We start from the raw sequence: 6,601 nt of genomic DNA, 5'->3' as shown, positions 1-6,601 counted from the left end.
CTCCTAAACTCTGCTAAAAGCCTATGTGTACATCAGGGACGTGCGGTGAGGTCAGTGGCTGGTGAGGCACTGGCTAGTATTAGAGCCAGATACACACAGGTTACATACCCTGCGAACGTTAGCGTGAGAGCAATAATTCTAGCACTAGACCTCCTCTATAACTCTAAACATGTAGTCTGTAAAAAATTTGAAAGGTTTGCCTATAGAGATTTTTAAGTAATTTTAACCACTTCCCGCCCGGCCCATAGCAGATGACGGCCGGGCGGTGGTTCAGTTATCCTGACTGAGCGTCATATGACGTCCAGCAGGATAACATGCCGCCGTGCACCCGCGGGGGTGCGCATCGCGGCGATCGGTGGATCGGTGTGTCAGTCTGACACACCGCTACACTGATCTTGGTAAAGAGCCTCTGGCGGAGGCTCTTTACCACGTGATCAGCCGTATCCAATCACGGCTGATCACGATGTCAATAGGAAGAGCCATTGATCGGCTCTTCCTCACTTGCGTCTGACAGACGCGAGTAGAGGAGAGACGATCGGCGGCTCTCCTGGCAGGGGGGGTCTGTGCTGATTGTTTATCAGTGCAGCCCCCCCCTCAGATAACCACACTGGACCACCATGGATCGGCACTAGGACCACCAGGGAAGGGGCAACATGTGGATGGCCAGGTACGTACCCCATGGCCATCCACATGTGCCCAGTGTGCCCAGTTAGTGCCCAATCTGTGCCAATCAGTGCCCACAAATGGGCACTGATTGGCACCATTATGTTGCAGTGATGCCCAGCAATGCCACCCTTAGGGGCATCAGTGCAAACAATCAGTGTCATCAGTGCCACCCATCAGTGTCCATCTGTGCCACCTGTCAGTGCCCATCTGTGCCCATCAGTGCCCACCTATCAGTGCCCATCCATGCCTATCTGTGCCAACTATCAGTGCCACCCATAAGTACCCATCAATGCCACCTACGAGTGCCCATCAATGCCACCTATGAGTGCCCATCAATGCCACCTACGAGTGCCCATCAGTGCCGCCTATGAGTGCCCAACGGTGCCACCTATGAGTGCCCATCAGTGCCACATACCAGTGCCACATATCAGTGCCCATCAGTGCCACCTATCAGTGCCCATCAGTGCCCATCATCAGTGCCCATCAGTGCCACCTCATCAGTGCCACCTCATTGGTGCCACCTCATCGGTGCCCATCAGTGCCGCCGCATCAGTGCCTGTCAGTGCAGCCATATCAGTGCCCGTCATTGAAGAAGAAAACGTACTTATTTACAAAAATTTTAACAGAAACAAAGAAAAACTTGTTTTTTTTCAAAATTTTCTTTTTTTATTTGTTGCGCAAAAAATAAAAACCGCAAAGGTGATCAAATACCACCAAAAGAAAGCTCTATTTGTGGGAACAAAATGAAAAAAAATTTGTTTGGGTACAGTGTTGCATGACCGCGCAATTGTCATTCAAATTGCGACAGCGCTGAAAGCTGAAAATTGGCCTGGGCAGGAAGGTGTCTAAGTGCCTGGTATTGAAGTGGTTAAAGCATGACATGTTAGGTATCTATTTACTTGGTGTAACAACATCTTTCACATTATAAAAAAAAATCGGGTTATCTTTAGTGGGTTTTTTTTATATATATATTCATATTTCCAAAAAAAAGGCGTTTGAAAAATTGCTACGCAAATACCGTGTAACATAAAAAGTTGCAACAACCACCATTTTATTCCCTAGGGCATGTGTCTCAAACTGGCAGCCCTCCAGCTGCCTCTGCCTGTGGGAGTCATGCTTGTAACTGTCAGCCTTGCAATGCCTCATGGGACTTGTAGTTTCGCAACAGCTGCAGGACCGCCAGTTTGAGACCCCTGCCCTAGGGTGTCTGCTAAAACAATATATGATGTAAAAAATAAATATAATGTTTGGGGGTTCTGAGTAATTTTCTAGCAACAAAAATTATGATTATTACATGTAGGAGAGAAGTGTCAGAATTGGCCTGGGTGGCAAGAGGTTAATTATAAGTAATATACAAATAATTAATATAAATTGTTTTTAAGTTAATTTACTATATTTTCAAAAACTGTACTCAAGCAGGTGCTTAACACACAAATTACTGAAGTTTGAACTTCAAGCCAGTAATTTCACAGTAAATAGATAAATAATACATTTTTATGTTATAACAAATAATAATATATTTTTTAGCTTAATTATAACAGTAACTTTTCAACAGCAGCAGCTTTTCATTCTCCCTCTTAACTGTGTGAGAAAAACATGGGATTGCAGGTAAATCTTATACCCATAAACCCATGTTTTTTCCTTGTAGTTAAGAGGGCTGGGCTGAAAGGGAGCGTGTGTCTTTTAGACACATGCCCCTTCTATGACACTGCAGTGAGAAGCGTGCCTCCACTGTAGCATTTTTATTGGACAGTTAGGGTTAATGGTACTTTACCGTTGGTTCAAGACTCCAAGCTGTCCATTGAGCTCAGTGCCTCTGACACGAAGTGAGGAGAAGGACTGTGAGCTCATCCTCTCAGTCTGCTGCAAACAGAGTGTGCCAGCTTGTATTTGCACTTGCCACTCTGTATGTAGCTTCTGACAGACTGTGCAAGGACCCCCGTACCTCCCCCGAAACCATAGGAGCCCCAAACCATACCAGTGGTGGGATAGGACTTAGACTACCTACTCCCCAAATGTGGGGTCTCTGTGACCTCAGATCGCCGAGCTAAGGCCCTCGAATCTTGATTTTTTTAAATTTAAATGTTCATGGCTCTGCCTCACCTGCCTCCCATGACTGCACATCCCTGGTGTACATGGACACAATGGGGCTGATTTACTAAAACTAGAGAGTGGAAAATCTGGTGCAGCTCTACATAGAAACAAATCAGCTTTCAGGTTTTTTTTTCAAAGCTTTATTGAACAAGCTGAAGTTAGAAGCTGATTGGCCACCATGCACAGCTTGCACTCCAGTTTTAGTAAATCAACCTCATAGGCTTTTATGGAGGTGAGCTTAGAAGCTTTGACAAAAATATGCCAAACGCTCCTAAACTGAAGTTTAGGAGTTGCCAGTGTACATGAAGCCTAAGGGAGATGAAAGGGTTAATATACAGGTCACATGGAGACAGCATGGAGATAGTATGTGTAGGAGGGGAGGTGAGCATGAAAGGGTTAAAAAAAAAGATCCCTGCATCAGTGAAACAGAATCAATGGATCTGCTGATCGTTCATTCTGTCCCCATTACTTGATCTCTCTCCTTCCCATGTTGAAAGGGGAAGGGGAGGGATCAAAACTGTAAACAGTACCATGTGATCACTGTGACTGGTCATCACATGGTACACAGCCCCTTGGATCAGCTCGGTACATTGTCTCTGTGTACTAAGGTGTCTAAGGACAGTGATTACCGTGTGGATCAGCTACCCAGTGGCTATTCATCCAGTGCCATTTATGCATAAATAGGGCCACCAATCTAACTTTTAAAGACGTATCTTAAAAAGGGGATTAACCTGCACCCAGTATTCAGGGCAATGTAGCCACCCCACTTTTTGGCCTCTTTGTTGTGTTCTAAATTTGGGAGGTATAAAATTGCATTCTTAGACCAAACCGTATTGTTTTGTGAGGTTTTTTAAAAATGTTATATATTTGTTCACTGTAGTACTACAAAATCAAACAAGCAAAATGGATGAAAAAAAGTACATAAAATGCTTTTCTTAAAAAGGCAAAAAGCAAGGTAAGGAGAAAGAAGTTAATAAAAACTAATTTAGATTAACCAAGGGTTAATAGGGGACATGTATTTAAAAGAATGCAGTTGTAAGGGATGAAGATTACATGGGGGGGAACAGCTGTCCCAGTGTAATTTGCAGGGGTCTCTGATTTACAGTAGTTTGTATATTAAAGTGCTACTAAACCCACGTCACTAAAATCAGTCTGTATATGCATTAAAGTATGATTGTTATATTCACTGTGGAACCTAAGGGGTTAATACTCTGCATTGTGTAAAAAGGCTGTTTGATCCTGACTTCTCTGATCCTCTCCTTCTTTCACTGTCCCAAATCCATCTCCTAATAGTACAGAGCCTTGGGGCACTCTGCACATGCTCAGTTGGGTGTGTTTGGCTAGAGGGTTTTTTTTTTACTTGGGAGGGTGCATGTGATCGGCACACAGACAATCAGCACTGTCCAGACAGAGGGCCCTGCAGCCTCATAGGACAGTCAGAGTAGAATGAAAACTCCTCCTACAAGCTTTAACTTGACACTGATAGAAGTCACAAGACTGCTATATACTGCTGATGAGAAAAGGTTCAGTATTTAGCCATTTAATATTACTAATATAATTGCATTTTGCATGTTCTGTGTACTGTGGGGGACCAGACATAGTCAATGCAGGGTTCTGAGTTTAGTACTTTGAGATCCGCTGTAAGTACTGATAGACAAAGAGGATCCTTCTTGTCAGACAGCCAAGCCCTGCAGATTGCACATGATTTTCAGGCATGGGACAATCTATGTGACAAGGGGTTGTTGCCAGGGCTGTCTTAATGCATTTTGCATGGGCACCCCTGAGCACTACCCAAGGGCCCTATGATAATCTTGCATTAGGCTGTACCACAGTAGGCTTACAGAAGATGTGACAGCAGCGTCACTCACTCATAGTTGCCAACTGTCCCGGATTTCCCGGGACATTCCCGGGACTTGGACTCCATTCCCGAATTTGTGGTGTCCCGGGAAATGTCCCGAAAAATCCGGTTCTCGATTTTTGAAGCCGCTGCTAGAGGTCCGCAGCCGGCGGAGACATTGTCTCCGCCGGTCGCCATTTTATTGAAGTTCAGGAAGACGGCTGGGGGGGCTAGACGGAGCTCCTGCGTCGCCGCCCACCCTCCGCCTCGCCCCGCCCCGCTGCCAGTTTGATATGGAAAGGGGCGGGGGTTCTAGCCATGCTTAGGACACCTCTGAGGTAGGGGGGGGCGCACCGCTGTGGGACACCTGATGTGAGGGGGGGGCTCCACTGGGGACACACACCTGATGCAAGGGGGGCTCTACTGGGGACACCTGATGTGAGGGGGGGTCCACTGGGCACACCTGATGTGAGGGGGGGTCCACTGGGCACACCTGATGTGAGGGGGGGCTCCACTGGGGACACCTAATGTGAGGGGGGCTCCACTGGGGACACCTAATGTGAGGGAGGGCTCCACTGGGCACACCTGATGTGAGGGGGGGCTCCACTGGGGACACCTAATGTGAGGGGGGCTCCACTGGGGACACCTAATGTGAGGGGGGGCTCCACTGGGGACACCTAATGTGAGGGGGAGCTCCACTGGGGACACCTAATGTGAGGGGGGCTCCACTGGGGACACCTAATGTGAAGGGGGGATCCACTGGGGACACCTAATGTGAGGGGGGGCTCCACTGGGGACACCTAATGTGAGGGGGGCTCCACTGGGGACACCTGATGTCAGGGGGGGCTCCGCTGGGGACACCTGATGTGAGGGGGGGCTCCGTTGGGGACACCTGATGTGAGGGGGGGCTCCACTGGGGACACCTGATGTGAGGGGGAGCTCCGCTGGGGACACCTGATGTAAGGGGGAGCTCCGCCGGGGACTCTTGATGTGAGGGGGGGCTCCACTGGGGACACCTGATGTGAGGGGGAGCTCCACCGGGGACACCTGATGTGAGGGGGGCTCCACTGGGGACACCTGATGTGAGGGGGGGCTCCACCGGGGACACCTGATGTGAGGGGGAGCTCCGCCGGGGACTCCTGATGTGAGGGGGAGCTCAGCCGGGGACACCTGACGTGAGGGGGGCTCCACTGGGGACACCTAATGTGAGGGGGGGCTCCACCGGGGACACCTGATGTGAGGGGGAGCTCCGCCGGGGACTCCTGATGTGAGGGGGAGCTCCACTGGGGACACCTGATGTGAGGGGGGCTCCACTGGGGACACCTAATGTGAGGGGGGGCTCTGCCGGGGACACCTGATGTGAGGGGGGCTCTGCCGGGGACACCTGATGTGAGGGGGAGCTCCGCTGGGGACACCTGATGTGAGGGGGAGCTCCGCCGGGGACACCTGATGTGAGGGGGAGCTCCGCCGGAGACTCCTGATGTGAGGGGGGAGGGGGGGCTCCGCCGGGGACTCCTGATGTGAGGGGGGGCTCCACCGGGGACTCCTGGTGTGAGAGGGGGCTCCGCCGGGGACTCCTGGTGTGAGGGGGGCTCCGCCGGGGACTCCTGGTGTGAGGGGGGGGGCTCCGCTGGGGACTCCTGGTGTGAGGTGGGGCTCCGCTGGGGACATCTGATGTAAGGAGGGGCTCCGCTGGGGGCACCTGATGCAAGGACGGACTCTGCTGGGACATCTGATGCAAGGACGGACGGCTGGTGGCAGGCGACGTGGCTAATGACACGCTCAGGGATCCCACTGATTCGGCATTATGGTGAGTTGAATGATTTCATTTTATATTACAATGTAATAATAGAAATAATGCACTTCAATCATCCTGACACCATAACAACCATGGTGCCGGGATGATTGAAGTGCTAACACCAGGTGTTTGGAGTATCTTTATCTGCTGATTGTTAAACTTTCTAGAATACACAAGCGCGCCGCACTTGTATATTTTCCTTAGGC

Source organism: Aquarana catesbeiana, linkage group LG08, assembly GCF_042186555.1.
Source record: "Aquarana catesbeiana isolate 2022-GZ linkage group LG08, ASM4218655v1, whole genome shotgun sequence".
In the NCBI taxonomy this organism is placed as follows: domain Eukaryota; kingdom Metazoa; phylum Chordata; class Amphibia; order Anura; family Ranidae; genus Aquarana; species Aquarana catesbeiana.
Note: the sequence above shows the minus strand (reverse complement) of the source record.